The sequence below is a fragment of the Cupressus sempervirens genome, chromosome 10, assembly GCF_028749045.1.
Source record: "Cupressus sempervirens isolate cs-2001-9-10 chromosome 10, ASM2874904v1, whole genome shotgun sequence".
Classification (NCBI taxonomy): Eukaryota; Viridiplantae; Streptophyta; class Pinopsida; order Cupressales; family Cupressaceae; genus Cupressus; species Cupressus sempervirens.
The window spans coordinates 832221627-832238432 of NC_143127.1; positions in this window are offsets into that span (position 1 = coordinate 832221627).

Below are 16806 nucleotides of genomic sequence, written 5' to 3' on the forward strand. Positions count from 1 at the left end.
GTTGTGTATATTGTCGAGTTTCTTAAGTGGACTCTATTTTTTGGTAGCCAAGTAGTTATTTCTATAGTGATGAAATCTCAACTTCGGTTTGAAAGGCACTATCAACTAGATTTTTGGTTTGAGAATTGGTTCTTGCTATTACATATTATGCACACAACTCTTATTGAGGTGGAGATGTCAACTATTTAGGTGGTGATAAGTTGTGTGGTTGTTGCTAACAATGGGTTGAACATTAGTCCTCATTTGGTTGATGCTAGGAAGGTGGAGTAGTTTTAGAAGAAGTTTTTTTTGGGGTTTCTCTTCCTTCTTATTATCCATATTGAGATGGGATTTCTTTTTCTTAAGGTGAAAGGAAGCTATGATGGGAGGACTATTTTTTCTATTCTTCTTTTGTGGGTTAGGGGTGTTCCTCCAAAGTGGACTTGGAGTTTTCTAATTGTTACCTCCAAGATCTTGACTAGGAGATTGACTTCGATAGAGGTGGAGTTCATTCTTGTATTTTTGTTGGTGGAGGTTATTTTTATTAAAAGGGAAGGTATTTGGGCTACCATTTGTGACAATGTTGATGTTTGGGAGTTTCTCTCCTCTAGCATTGATTTTAGGATCTTCCTCCTGCTTCTATTGAGGAGGTCCCCTTCTTTATTGAGGTGGGAAGGGAGTTTGCAGGAGGGAGGGGGGGAGATTTTTCATGGAAAAGCTGACTTAAACTTTAGGTTCTATTGGTTGTGTACCTACGGCTCTATGGGTGAAGGAAAAATAGGTTGTATGTTTCTTGAGGTTGGTTTCTAGGCCTTTTGAGGATGAGTTTGTATCCCCCTTTTTATTTATTTTCCCCCTGTGATTGGGTGGTTGTTGTTAGTTTTAAAGGGCTCACCTAGGTCCTTTGTTCTTGTTTTTGGTTTAAGAATGTAGCTAGTATAGGGACTTTTCCCATTATGATCCTTAGCAATGTGGACCATGGTTGGTGGGTTTTCCACATTTGGACCTTTATTTTTTATAGAGGTAGACCTTAGTTAATGTCCAATTGGATGTATGGTACTAGGTGTTGTTAATATTGTGTTTAACAGTATCTAGTACCTATTGTTTGTACCACATGAAACACCTTGCTACTTTTTAAAATAAAAAAATCTTAAATTAAATTAAAAAATGTGATAAAGTGAATACTTCAAATATTTAAACATTTATTACAAATATCAAATTATATAATTATATATGATATCAATTAACTTTCTTTTCTTTTCTAATTTCCTTTTAATGCAACTGGAAAATAAAATTACTTTTTCTTATACAATTTATTTGTACAATACTTTAATATTTTGATACATTTTATAAGCTTTTTTATATTTATTTTAGTGTCTTATACTGGCAAGGAACCACTTGATGTGGAAGGTGATTGATCAAAGGTATCTCTTTCAAAATCATCCACATGATCTACCATCATCTATAGGGACCTTGGAATTTGTGGGGTGGGAGTCTTAATCATTCCTTCCAATATCTTAATATGGATTCTCCAGAGTATGTGTGCAATCAATGTATTTTAGTATGGAATCTGCAAATATTAAACTCTAAATATCTAATGCATGCACCACATGCTTTATTAATAATAATAAATATAAATGTTGACCAAACTAAACCTATGCAACTTATCATTCCATGCACACGACTAAATCTTAGTTCAAACTCTTAAGCATCAGTTTATCTACATATCTCAACCAACTTTTTTTCTTTTTTAATTTCTTGTTAATTAAACTAGAATGTAAAATTACTTTTTTCTTATGCAATTTATAATGCTTTCATATACTGATATATTTTATAATGTTTTTCACATTTTTAATATCTTCTTATGCTGGCAAGGAATCACTTGGTGTGGAAGGAGGCTAATAAAAGAAATTGCTTTTGGAATCATCCACCTAATCTACCAACACCTCTAGAGACCTTATTATTTGTGGTGAAGGAGCTTCCATCGTTCCTTCCAATATTTTCATCACTTCTCTGAAGCCACCATGACATCTTTTCTTACTTGTTTGACATTTGCCTCCATTTCTATCCTTACATCCAAAAGGCCTAGTGATAGCATGAAGAACATAAAAGAAATAAATAGAAAATATTGTTGATAAAATTACAAATTTAGCCAATTCTGCTATAGCAGAGTATTAAAATAAAAAATTTGCAATTTCATTAATCAACACAAAAAATTGATTACATTACACCTTTATTTATAAGGATCTTCACCATTAGTGATGGGGGATTAGACCAATGCAAACAATAATCCTTTTATTATTTGAACTTCATGCAAATTGCCTAGCTATTTTGTAACTGAGAGATAAAATGGAAAGACTCCAACTAATAAAATAAATTAATTTTACATGAGAAGTTTTTTATTTCATGCGCTAAAATTTATAGCTAAAATAAATTCCAACTATAATGAAATAAATAATCTTGGAGATTTGATTATTACTTCTTATTTCTTATTATATTTAATAAATCTAAAATCCCTAAGTTTGAGTTACTTTATTTGGTGGATGCAATTGCGTAAAACTCTCAATTAAAAATGGTGTATGAAGAAATTGATTTGAAATATTGTATGCGTGAAGAAATTATAGTTTCCATCATTCCTCCTTAATTTCTTCATCTCCAATTACTCCCAAATTTTCTTGTAGATTTTCATAACTTTCTTTTAGCAATGCTTTTGTAAAAATATCAGCTATCTAGTCTTCAAATTTTCAATAATCAAGGTGAATCTCTCTATTATTAACTAGTTCTTTAATGAAATGAAATCTCACATCAATGTGTTTTCTCGTTTTGTGAAAAACATGGCTCTTTGAAAGTGCAATGGACAATTTATTGTCACAAAAAATTTGTGTTGACTCCTCTTGTGCTTGTAGTAGATCCTTCAATATCCTACTCATCCAAATTGCTTGACATGTTGTTGATATGATTGCAACATATTCTACTTTAGCTGATGAAATCATTACTATGGGTTGCTTCTTTGATTCCCAAGAGATTGCACCTATACCACAATGAAAGGATATATCTAGAATGACTCCTTCTATCATCAAGATTACCTACAAAATCACTATTAGAATAACATATCAAAGAAAAATAATTAGTTTTGGAATATTAAATTCTATATTATTTTGTTCTTGCAACATATAAAAGTATCATGTTTCCAACTTGCTAATGTGAGTCTTTTGGTGACTCTATGAATCTTGAGATCAAGCTAACACCATACACAATGTCAAGTCTTTTAGTTGTGAGATGCATCAAACTCCCAACAAGTTTTTTGAATAAAGTTGAATTAGTATATGGCCCAAAATCATTTTTGCTAAGTTTTGTTCCTATTACAACTAGAATTGGTGTTGGATTACAATTTCTCGTATTGAATCTTCTTATCACATCCTTGGCATACTTTGTTTGACAAATAAAAATCCCTTTATTAGATTGAACAAATTCAATACCCAAGAAATATCTCATCAAACCCAAATCAGCCATTAATTTCATAAACATGTCTATAGAGAAATTTCTAGTGAAAATCAAATCATCAACATACAAACATACAATCAAAATCTAACCTATTTTGTTGATCTCTTTCATCATTGATTCTTGGTCAAATTCCTCACTATATATGCCTCTTCTAACCATTAGAGTTTCTCCATCTTCTAATTATTTTATTGATTCAAGTGAATCCTCTTTCAAAAATGTATTTATGCTATTTTTGTTGATCTTCATTCTCAAATTCCACTCAAATGATCTATGACCTTTTCCACATTCAAAACAAGTTTCTTTAAACCTATTTTTATCCTCTCATTTGTAACCATCATGTTTAGGGTATCCACGTCCTCTTCCTTAGTTGAACTATCTTATTTTCATTTCAACTTCCCCTTGTATTGATCAAAGTAAGATGTATCTCCTACAAATGATCTACCTCTACCTCTCTAAAATCTAACACCTCTTCCATTCTATCTTTGTTCATGTATTTTGTTCAACTTTTCTTCTTCCTTCAAAGAAATATGGTATGATTTATCAATACTATTCATCTTGAACAAATAAATTCTATCTTGAAAAACCATACTCAAAGCATCCAAGTATCTAGAAAATATTTTTTCCTCATAATCCATATGTCCAGATCTGACATCTAATCTATAGAACTCTATAGTATAGTCCATCACAATAGACTCTCTTTCTTTAGGTTTTGCATCTTCCTCAACAAGATTACTTTATTATTACAAGTTAAGAATTCAAACTTCAACTCGTTCCCTATCTTATGTCATTATATAATTGTGTCATTGCTTCTCTTTTGACTATCTAACTATAAATATTACTATCATTAATATGCATATGCATGTCCTTTGAACATAGTGCTATCGAGTTTTATGGTTGTATCTCCATTTGTACTCGCATGCTCAAAATAACTTTACATCTCAGTAATCCAATCAAGAAATACATTTGAATATATCTTATCATCGTAATCAGGTAGATTTAGATGTGGATTTTTATTAATCCTAGTTAAGACTCAATAATATTTCATCTCCCTATTCAAATCTAGGTTGTTAATTTCTTATAGTTGCTTCTTTACTCCATCATCACATATGTCTTAAATATGTCTACCTCTTCTATTGGTAGTCTCCACAACTTGGAACCTAGCTTCTACTTTCCTTAACATGTTAATCACACCTAGATTTACTTCTCTCCTTTCCCAAACCATTTTTTTTTCCCTCTGTAATTTCAGGTCAAATCTCAATTCTACCTCCCTACAACCAAATCAATTTATGACTACATAGTAATAAGTTCAATAATCAACTCCAACATTAACACAACCTTTCTCTAATACCACTTGATGAAGTCATGGATGGAGGGATATCAAAGAGATCTATCCAAATGTGCAGTAAGAGTAAACACAATAGAAAATAAAGAAAAAATAGGAGAATAATGCTAGGTCTTCTTCATAATATATAAAAGAAAGAATGATGAACACAACAAAACCAAGTTTGTGATGGGTTTTTAACAAGACATAGCTATTAGGCAGATAGTCAAATAACATCCTTCTGCTTGATCCTTCATTTAGAAACTGAAAAAAACTTAATAAGCCATCATAATGATCAAATACCACATTCTCTCTTGTTTACAACATTTCTCAGTTATCACTAGTCTAGATCATTCTTAGTTCATATTCACCTGCCATTGTAATGTACCTCACCCATGACAATGCTTGATATCCACTCTTTTCAATGATTTTCATATCCCTGACCTGTAATAAAGAATTGCAACAAAAGAAAGTTTTTATAAAGTAGCAACCTAAATTTAAATGAACAAAATGTAAATTCTCAACCATTTATTCAATGCATCAATTTACTTGTGGAGCTAAATATTTAAAAAGCATAATGATTTTCACTAAGGCCAATATAAATATAAGCAATGAGCTTGTTCTCATCAGAAATATAGGAGTGAACACACAAAAGGGTCCAACACTATGATGAATTTTATGGAGTTAGTCCAAAATGACCTGAAACGACTCAAATTTTAGATACGTTATAAATCATGGTAATGAGCTAATGATACTCACAAAAGCAATAATCTACATTTGTAAACTAAAGTTAAGAAATGACCTGAATTCCTGATACAGTAAAATATGGTATCTCAAATTTGACACAAATAGGTGCCCGCTTTTCTGGGGTTGCTTCTTCAGCAGTTATGCTAGAAAGGCTAAATTTAGCCCTCAATATGTATTCATGAATCAAAACCCACATAATAAGTCAATCAAGAAACTAAAACATCATGGTCCAAAACCATGGTACTATTAACCATCTTTGACCAAGAAAACCAATGAAAGCTGCAAGATACCTTTCCACCAAGAAATGATTTTATTTTCCAAAGCAAAGCATCCCTCTCTAGGGAGTATGCAGAAGTACCCATTGATGTGTGTACATGAGGTGTAGATGCATCAGCTGGTACTAGAAATTCAATTTCAACATTTGTTTCCATACTACAAAATTTAAAAAAACCATGAGAGAAATTAGCAAATACACAGAAATATCAGTCATACTTAAACCATTCCCTGAAGCTAACATGTTAGAAAGATCTATCTAAACAACAGATAAATCAGATCTAAAATAGGCATACATAAGCCAAAGAGATAATTTGAAACTTTTGATCTTTGTATTGGCTACGTGCTCTCACCAAATATTCTACTCAGCCTCTTGAATGCTTTTCTACTTGAGCTTCAACCCATATCAATGGCTTTACTTGCAAAGTAATAAAAACATATGATATGAAACCTACTTTAGAAGGATATCCTTCATAATAGAACTTCAAAGATTTGACAACAACTGCATTCTCTTGAATATATGAACAAACCTATGTGCTAAGTCTATAGTTCATAAGATCAAAAGTCCCTATCATGTCCCCTATTCAAATAATTAAAAAAAAAAAAACTTTGTTAAGGCAGGCAGGCTCCAAAAAGGTGAAATTTCGGAAAAAGGGGCTAATCTTTGGAAACCAATGGACTAATAAATAAAAATTATTATTAAATTATATTTTATTAACCCCTCTTGGACGTGAGTTAGGGTTATGCCCTCTTTAAAAGGGGTTTGGAGGCATTTTGGGCTCATTCTACATCTTGATTCTTGCTAATTTTCTTGTTGTTCTTCAGAGGCTGCCAAACCTGTGGAGAAGAAGACCCAAGAATGGGAGTTTGTAGGTTTCAAGGAAGGCTAAGGATGGGAGTTTGAAGCCATTCCATGTGCATGCTCATACAGAGTTTGCCTTTGTGCTGAATAGTGCCGATTTGGGTGTTTTCGGGGTTGTTTTTGGTTTGAGTTTGGGTTTTCAGTTGAGTGTTTCATATCAGTTTGGTTTGCTGCTGTATTTCAGACTTTATGATGTTAAAATAGAGCTGAATATATGTATTGGGTCGTGATTAAAATTCTGAGATAGTTTATGAGTGTTTTGTGGTGTTTCCGAGCATTTTTGTGTTAATTTCGGGAGCCCGATTGAGCATAGTTTTGCCCTACATTTGTGAGCTGTTGTGTAAAGGCTATACAAATCTGGAAATGTCATTTTGTAGGCTGTTATGCTGCTGAAATTTTTGTAAAAATGTCCATTTTCAGATTTATTAATAATTTGTGAAGTTGTGAAGTTTTTGGCACTAATTTGGACATACCCGATTTGGGTTTTATTGGGAAATTGGCAGATCTTTGTAATATTGGTTGTTTGATTTTAAAGTTCTGATTTGAGGCTGGAAATATCATAAAAAAATCAGTAAAGGGACATTTCAGTGGTATCAGAGCTGTGATCTTGCCAGCCTGAGGGTTTGTAGAAGTTGCATGTCAGTTTTAACAACTACCCAGATCTTGCATGTCATATTTTATGATTGCATGCAACTAAGTGAAAGAGAAAAAAGATATTTGCAGCGAGAAAAGAATAAAAAAAATTTGATCAAACCCCCAGTTGAAAGCAAAAGTACAAAATCCAAGGAAGAAAAAAGTATGGCTGATCCAGATGAGATGGCAAAGAAATACTTCCAAGATATCCAAAATACTCAGAAGCAAACAGTGGATGGTTTGGCGGAAACTAGAGAGGCTTTGTGAATATTGACAGAAAAATTACAAGGAATTGCATCTATTAATGAGAAAGAGAGCACTTCAGAGGAGCTAAGAAATGGGAGATTCACACCATCTAAATCAACCAAATCTATTTTCTTGCCTACAGATGAGCTACCAGTACCAAATCCAGCCATTAATCCTGTGGAAGAGGTTACAGGTAATTTGATTACATTAAGAGCTACTTACAATGGCTTAGATGATGACTTTCGTAGTTCAGTTCCTTTTAGAGAATATGTGGATATGATGAACGCTTTGATGCCCAAGAAAGAGAATAGGAGGGAGCATGACACAAGTGGAAGAGAGCTCAAAAATAAAATAAGCAAGTTTACAGCACCTACTTTTGATGGAACAAATAAAATTTCAGCTAGAGCATGGCTACAAAAATTACAAACTTTCTTCACACTTAACCCCATGAAAGAGAGTGATGCTATTCAATTTGCAAGTCTACACTTGGAAGATGCAGCCTATGATTGGTGGTATCATGGAATGACTACTCAAGGTCACGATCAAGTAACTACATTTGAAGATTTCAGTCAAAGGGTGATAGATAGATTTGACCTCAAGGATGATGAAGAGTACTTTAAAGAATTGTCAAAGTTGAAGCAAACCAAATCAGTTAATGAGTATATAGAAGAATTTCAAAAAGTGGCTGTTATGGTACCTGATATGAGTGAAAAGAGGATCATTTATCTTTTTCTTGATGGTTTAGAAGATTCTATTAAGGGTTTGGTTAAGGCTTTCTCACCCTCAACCTTACAAGAAGCTATCAAAAGAAGCTTGCAACTTGAAACTTGCGTGCCTATGAAATCAATCACTAATCAAAAACCCCCAAATCTTTGGCAACATAAGGGAAATTTTCAGAAAAAGACTTTCCCAACACTACCACCAAAAGATGTGACAAATGTGGCAAAAAAGAAGGTAGATGAAGAGACTAGGAGTGAATTATGAAGGAAAAAGCTTTGTTTTACTTGTAGAGAACCATGGGTTCCAGGACACAGATGTTTGGGGAAAGGTCAAGTGCACTATATTGAAGTTGTTTCAAAATCTGATTCAGATGAGAATGACGAATTTCATGATACTAAGGAGGAGGTAGAAGAAGAGAAAGTAAAAGAAATCAGCAAGGATGGAACTTTAGCAGCATTATCAGGAGTCCCAAGATACCATCCCTTCCGAATTCGAGGGGTACTAGCAGGGCAAAGGTTGACTGTTCTTCTTGATAGTGGGGCAACTCACAATTTTATTGATGAGGGCTTAAAGCAGAAGATTTTGAGGGATTCAATGTTACTGTAGCTGATGGATTCACTATGCCTTGCACACGGGTGGTGAAACAACTCAAGATGACCTTAGGAGATTATGAGTTATGTGATGACTTCTATGTGGTTGGTATTGGGGAGACAGATCTTGTATTGGGTGTTCAATGGTTGCACTCTATCGGAGGCTATTGCATGAACCATCAAACTATGGAGTTTAAATTTCATTCCAATGGGAAAGAAGTCATATTGAGAGGGTTATCGAATGGAGCACCTAAGGCGGTCTCTGCAAAGAGGATGGAGAGGACTTTTCGAAGAGGACAAGTAACATGGGCCTTATAAAATCATCAAGAAGGTAGGAGAGGTAGCTTATGAATTGGAGCTCCCACCAAATAGCAAAATACATAATATTTTTCATGTATCTTGCTTAAATAAGGTTCTAGGCCAGAAAACCATAGTATCTACAGAATTACCACCTCTTGATGATGAAGGGAAATTAGTTTTGATACCAGAAGAGATTTTGGATACAAGAGAGAAAAGGTTGAGAAATAGGAGCATCATAGAGCATTTGGTCAAATGGAAAGGATTACCACTAGAGGATGCAACTTGGGAAGGAGCACATATTCTTGAGAATTCCAACCTTCATTTCTTGAGGACAAGCAATATTTGGGAGGGGAGGACTTGTCATGTCCCCTATTCAAATAATTAAAAAAAAAAAAACTTTGTTAAGGCAGGCAGGCTCCAAAAAAGTGAAATTTCGGAAAAAGGGGCTAATCTTTGGAAACCAATGGACTAATAAATAAAAATTATTATTAAATTATATTTTATTAACCCCTCTTGGACGTGAGTTAGGGTTATGCCCTCTTTAAAAGGGGTTTGGAGGCATTTTGGGCTCATTCTACATCTTGATTCTTGCTAATTTTCTTGTTGTTCTTCAGAGGCTGCCAAACCTGTGGAGAAGGAGACCCAAGAACGGGAGTTTTTAGGTTTCCAAGAAGGCTAAGGACAGGATTTTGAAGCCATTCCATGTGCATGCTCATACAGAGTTTGCCTTTGTGCTGAATAGTGCCGATTTGGGTGTTTTCGGGGTTGTTTTTGGTTTGAGTTTGGGTTTTCAGTTGAGTGTTTCATATCAGTTTGGTTTGCTGCTGTATTTCAGACTTTATGATGTTAAAATAGAGCTAAATATATGTATTGGGTCGTGATTAAACTTCTGAGATACTTTATGAGTGTTTTGTGGTATTTTCGAGCATTTTTGTGTTAATTTTGGGAGCCCGATTGAGCATAGTTTTGCCCTACATTTGTGAGCTGTTTTGTAAAGGCTATACAAATCTGAAAATGTCATTTTGTAGGCTGTTATGCTGCTGAAATTTCTGTAAAAATTTCCATTTTCAGATTTATTAATAATTTGTGAAGTTGTGAAGTTTTTGGCACTAATTTGGACATACCCGATTTGGGTTTTATTGGGAAATTGGCAGATCTTTGTAATATTGGTTGTTTGATTTTAAAGTTCTGATTTGAGGCTGGAAATATCATAAAAAAATCAGTAAAGGGACATTTCAGTCCCATCATGAGGTATGAAGGATATAGTTCTATCATTTTCAAAATGAGCAAGACAAACACACTTGACAGAAGAAATAGAAATTAACATATGCCTTTTCAAGGAAGAAAAAGATCAAGTACAAAATCAAAGGAATTTGCAAGCACTTTAATATAAGATAAAATTGATATTTTAAGGAATTGAATAAGAAAATGAGCTTGATTGCATACTAATGAAACTTGATGTCATCCAAATCAATTGCTTTACCCTTTGATGCTTTGCCTTGAGCTTCTAGTAGCACCCTGTCATTGAGTACAAGTTTGCATTCTGGCATTCCGCTGAAAAAAAGTGAACCAAAATACACTTGTCATTAACATCTAGCTATGTAACATTTTAGTAGTCATGCTAAAAGTACATTATAAATAAATAAAAATTAGAAACAACCACATTTTGCACAAAACAAACTAAATTAACCATGAAACACAATCAATAATTCAATGCCAAATATTAAATCAAAAGTTATAAAGGTTTAATACTTATGGCATATGTATAAAACAAAGAAATCATTAGTGGTCAAACTACTTCCAACACTCAATAATTATATAAAACGTCTAAAGATATATACATATCAGTATTTTATTCTTTTTCTATAATTTTTCATACTATTTTATTTCCAAGATCGGTTGTGGGAATCCAGCTTCAGCCTTGATATGGAAAGGGCATGGGTGTCCTGACCAAATTATTCCAGATACATCTATTACAAACCCGGGGAAGGCCTACAAACTATAAAAATTGAACCTGGTCTGGGAATGGGACCCAGTGCAACATAATCTAAACTTCAACATTTGGTCATTATAATTTGACTTTTAATCTATCACTCTAAACTCTCCAAGAAATTGGACTCTATTCAATCATCCACCACAGTTCATTATTCTTCTATATTTGTTTTATTCTCGCTGAAGCATGTAATTTTTTGAAATACAAGTATCCAGCAACGAAGTTGGTTGTCTCGTGGCCAAAAAATTGTTATTTATTAAAACTTAACAATGAATATGAACATAATATTTGTACTTATAAAAGTTGGACAATTTGTAGATTCTTTGTCTGATGCTAATTCATAATTCTACCACGTAAAAATAAACACAAGATGTTTATTATCTGAACTCTCATGCGCCAATCCCATTCTCATAATATATGTCTATTCGTTTAGCTGTGTATAAACATACATGGGACTTTCAGCTTAGAAAATGGGGTTTGTCCTATTTCAAGGCATTCCACAAGTAGGGTACACATTTAAGAAAATAGGTGTGTAGTAACATTATAATGTTCTCCATGAACCTAGCTAGAGTTTACAGTGTTTCAACTTAGCAGAGATTATGGGAAACAGTTCCATGTTTCCTCTCTATAGTCTATTAGTTTTATTTCTAAAATAACTCAATAATAAGATTATGCATGGGGTAGGAAAAAACTACCTCAAGTACGCTCTCATCTTCAGCGCTCCAACCACATTAGATCGCACTATTTTCCCATTGCTACTCACAAGAATATTTAAACTTTCTACTACATCCAAAAAGACCTTTAATAACAAATTAAAAGCACAAAATTAGTTAAATATCAATTGCCATATTCAAGAAAAGCACAAAGTTAAATCTGGATTAGCCTTCAACCTCATTTTTTTTGTATTGTATTCCTTCACTTCGCTAGGAAACTACATTTGTAATAGCCATTAGAGGTCGCTGAGTGACTTCCATCCTATAATCATCCATTTTGATGAACTCACTAAGAATATTTTCCTCTGTATATTAAGGGTACCTGAAATCCATTATTTCATCTAGTAGTTCATACCGCACAATGGGAAATAAAAGTGGTGAAATGATATACACATATTTTAAATTTTAAGTTCATGATAAAATATTCTCAAATAGTTCATTACAAGGAATTCTGAACCCTTGACCCTTTGTGGCTCAGATTAAGAATGGATGTGTACACTCACAACAACGACAAAATTGTCTCTCAAAGACTCTTCTTCTAGCTCTTCAAAATAGTGCTTGAATACCTGCAAAAATAACACACATGACAATCCAAAATTGAACCTAAAGTTGACATGTGAATTAGTTATTGCAACACAATAATCATAGAAAAAAACAAAGAGGAAGATTAACAACTCTTGATTACTCTAATAACACCTAAATATGCATGCAATAGTTACAAATAAAAGAATTATATGCATACACTAGAATCTCTAGCTCTATAGGTTCAGTAAGTTCCCTAAATGTAGTGTTACATTTAATAATTGAAAATAGAGCCTCAGACAAGAAATAAATTGTGAATGAGAAGTGTAGATTGTTGAACTTACATCCACAACTCGATGTAAAAATAATAGTAAGCTAGTTGCATTAGAGTTCTGTCTTGATGCTGCCATAAGGTAGATATTGTTATGTTGAATGAACATGTAAGTCACCCCATTGTCATAGAGTACTAGATTTTGTAATGTGGGATCACCCTAACCATGTAATTCCATCAAAAAACTTGTCAAAACACATATGTTGAAACCATCCTCACACATGGCCAATTCAACCTTATAAGAGACAAGATATAAGAGAGGGCGGTACATTTTAAATAATATATTCATATGAGACAATGTAACTTATGTGACATTGGCCACCTAAACATCTTTAACTTTTAAGTAATTTGCAAACCTCTATGTAAATATTCCATACCTAAGAAGCTTCTTTGTACGACATTGCAATTTTTAACTTCATGATGCACATAGCACATATGAGTCAACAAAAACTATAGTTTCTTGTGTTCTTTCCACAGTTTTAAAAGAGTTCTTATCAATAGATCCATGTAAGAATTTCATTCCTCTAAAAATGGTTTTATTACCAGTTTTAAAGAAAGTGGACACAAACTAACTAAAGAATCTTCAAATTAAGGACTGGAAGTTACATTGATGAAGAGCCTTCTAATATCCCCTTAAGGAACCCTATTCAACTCGAGGATTCAACAACGTCTAGGAATCCACTCAAGGAACTAGAGTTCAACTTAAGGATCAATAAGAAGTCCCTAACTTAGTAGATCTCTTCCACACACCATACCCATGAATTCACTTCCTACCTCGTTACCACAATCTCTTATTGTATCAATTTCCTTCTAAGTCACCTAGTGTACCTAGCACCTCCATCATACCAAAATCCAACTCCGGCATCTCTCACTAACCCTAACACCTTAGACCATCTTATCATGCCCTATCTACCATGGTTCAACTCTTCATCAGCTTCCAACAACCCATCTTTCACTATTTCCTACTTTAGCCCTTCTAGGGCTGTCTAGTAGCCTTGTCCTGCAAAAAATTGCACTTTTATCTCTAACTCCCCAAACAACCTAGTGACTTAGTCACCTTTTCAAATACCCTTTATAGTTTTCTTCAAACCTTGAAAATATCAATTTCTCAACCTATGACTGTTGCACCTTTCTATGGCTATCACTATAACAATTAGGCCTAATTAGCCCTTGCCTAACAAAGCAGCTATGCTTTGGACACACACCCAACTCTCCAAACCTTGAAACAATCTTAAGGCATCTAATAAATAATAGGATTCCATAATTTTTTTGACCCTCCATGCATTTCTAGACACCTTTTCATCAAACCCTCCCTTTAAGGGTTTCTAGCCTACGACTTCCTATAGAAGACCCTAAATCAACTCATAAAACATTTCTATTGGCTCAAACACCTTTAAAAATACTCCCTAAAATGTTTTCAACACACATTTATCCATTCCAAACTCCATTTTCTCATATTCACGATGCGGTAACTTGCAAATGCACCTTCATTGTTTTGTACAACAGTCACCCTGTTGTTCTTTTCTTTGTTCACTATCGCCTGCATTGTCCTACATTAAAACCATAAAAAAAACATATTCATACACTTAATTGCCTCTCCCAAAAGTTACAGTCCATTCACAAAAAGTGGGAGAGGCTTGTCTCCATTAATGACTACAAAACTGTGACAATCAATCACATTCCCTGTGATAGCAGAGATTTCAAAGATAGTTTTTTTTTTTTAAATAACTTAAAAAGTCCTTGCCAAGAGTTAACAAATCATGACAATATTTTCAAAGAGAAAAAACAAGAAATCTTGAATATAAAGAACTTTATTGGATTACCAAGTCGAATCTTGCAATTAGGAAACTGTCACTGTGATAGTGAATAGCAGATTTCTTTGATTTATTTATTTTCTTGTTACATACACCTCTCTTCAACTTCTTCCCTTGTGTCTTATAAAGACATTTATTTTCTAAACATTTTCCCATCTAACTAACTCATAAAACTAAACTAAAGCCCCCTTGGATGCCAACTACTCTTCTAACTGTCTTATGATAGCAAATAGACAGTTTTTATAACTTTTTTAACATCATTACCTTTGATTATCTTTTGTGAACTTTTCTCAGCTAAAGACTTACGAAAACTATAATGTCATTCCTAAATGACTCTAAAAGACCTTTTAAAACACTCTTCACACACCTATAACCTTAACTAACCCCATTCAAGCCTAAGTTGGCTTATGTTACCAATGTTGGAAATTTTACAAGATCTTCCACTTTGAGTGCATTTTACATCATTTAGGGGCTTTATATAGCCTATTACATCATGTAAACACTACCATCCACCCATAACTCTTCCTAGGAAACCCTAGGACTTTAAATGACCCCTTACATCATATTGACTCCCTATTTTTGCCAATTTGCCTATTCTTGGCAATACCTTACATTTTGTCAACTTTGTGAAATTTATTACATTTAATGGCATTACTAGCCATGATTCATCATCAAATAACTCAATAGGTCTCCATTAGGCATTGATTTCCCTTGTACCTTCATTATCTCCTACATAGCTCTTGGTGTACCCTATAGGTTCATTTTTTCTTGGGTGCCCCTGCACCATACATGGATTCAAATGAAGGATCAGTAAAATATGGACAGGAAATCGAAAAGTATTAACAGTGATACCTCATTTACTACTTAGTAATATCAAAAGTGAGGTTCACCACTACGTATGTTTGTTAAGTGGTGGTGGTGATGGTGTAGGGGCCAACAAGGTTCAAACAGCCACTAGGCCATCGTCATTATAGGCTTGTGCCAATTTGCTCTCGGGGTTGAGCCTTAACTTTGTTAATTGTGGATGAGGTCCCCCATTTGTGGCCTCACAAATTTTCATGTCCCCTTTTCAAATAATTAAAAAATAATAATCTTTGCTAAGGCAGGCAGGCCCAAGAAAGTGAAGTTTTAGAAAAAGGGGGTTAATCTTTGGAAACCGTTGGACTAATAAATGAAAATTATTATTAAAGTATGTTTCATTAACCTCTCTTGGATGTGAGTTATGGTTATGCCCTCTTTTAAGGGGTTTGGAGGCATTTTGGGCTGATTCCAGAACTTGATTTTGCTCATTTCTTTGTTATTCTTCAGAGGTTGCCAAACCTGTGGAGAAGGAGACCCAAGAATGGGAGTTTACAGGTTTCCAGGGAGACCCAAGAATGGGAGTTTGAAGGTTTCTAGGAAGGCTAAGGATGGGAGTTTGAAGCCATTCCATGTGCATGCTCATACAGAGTTTGCCTTTGTGCTGAACAGTGCAGATTTGTGGGTTTTCGGGTGTGTTTTTTGTATGAGTTTGGTGTTTTCAGTTGAGTATTTCATATCAGTTTGGGTTGCTGCTGTATTTCAGACTTTAAGGTATTAAAATAGAGCTGAATATAAGTATTTGGATGTGATTAAACTTCTGAGATAGATTATTAGTGTTTTTGTGGTGTTTTCGGGCATTTTTGTGTTAATTTTGGGAGCTCAATGAGCATAGTTTTTGTCGTACATTTGATAACTATTGTGTAAAGGTTATTTGAATCTGGAAATGTAATTTTGTTGGCTGTTATGCTGCTGAAATTTCTGTAAAAATGTCCACTTTCAGATTTATTAATAATAGGTGAAGCTGTGAAGCTTTTGGCACAATTTCTGGCATACCCGATTTGGGGTTTCTTGAGAAATTTGGTGGATCTTTGTGATATTAGTTGTTTGATCTTGAAAATCTGATTAGAGGTTGGAAATATCATAAAAAATCAGAAAAGGGACATTTTAGTGGTATCAAAGCCATGATCTTGCTAGCCTGAGGGTTTGTAGAAGTTTTCATATCAGTTTTGACAACTACCCAGATCTTGCATGTCATAATTTATGGTTGCATGTTGCTTCTAATCAGCTGCATGTCAAAATTTATGGTTGCATTCTACTTACTAGCTTATATATACCTCTATATATATTACGCCGAGAGTAATCGTTCTCGAGGCGCCTATTTTTATTTAATCCCAAAGTTATTTTAATCGAAGTTGGGATTAATGAAAATAAAAATAGGCGCCTCGAGAACGATTACT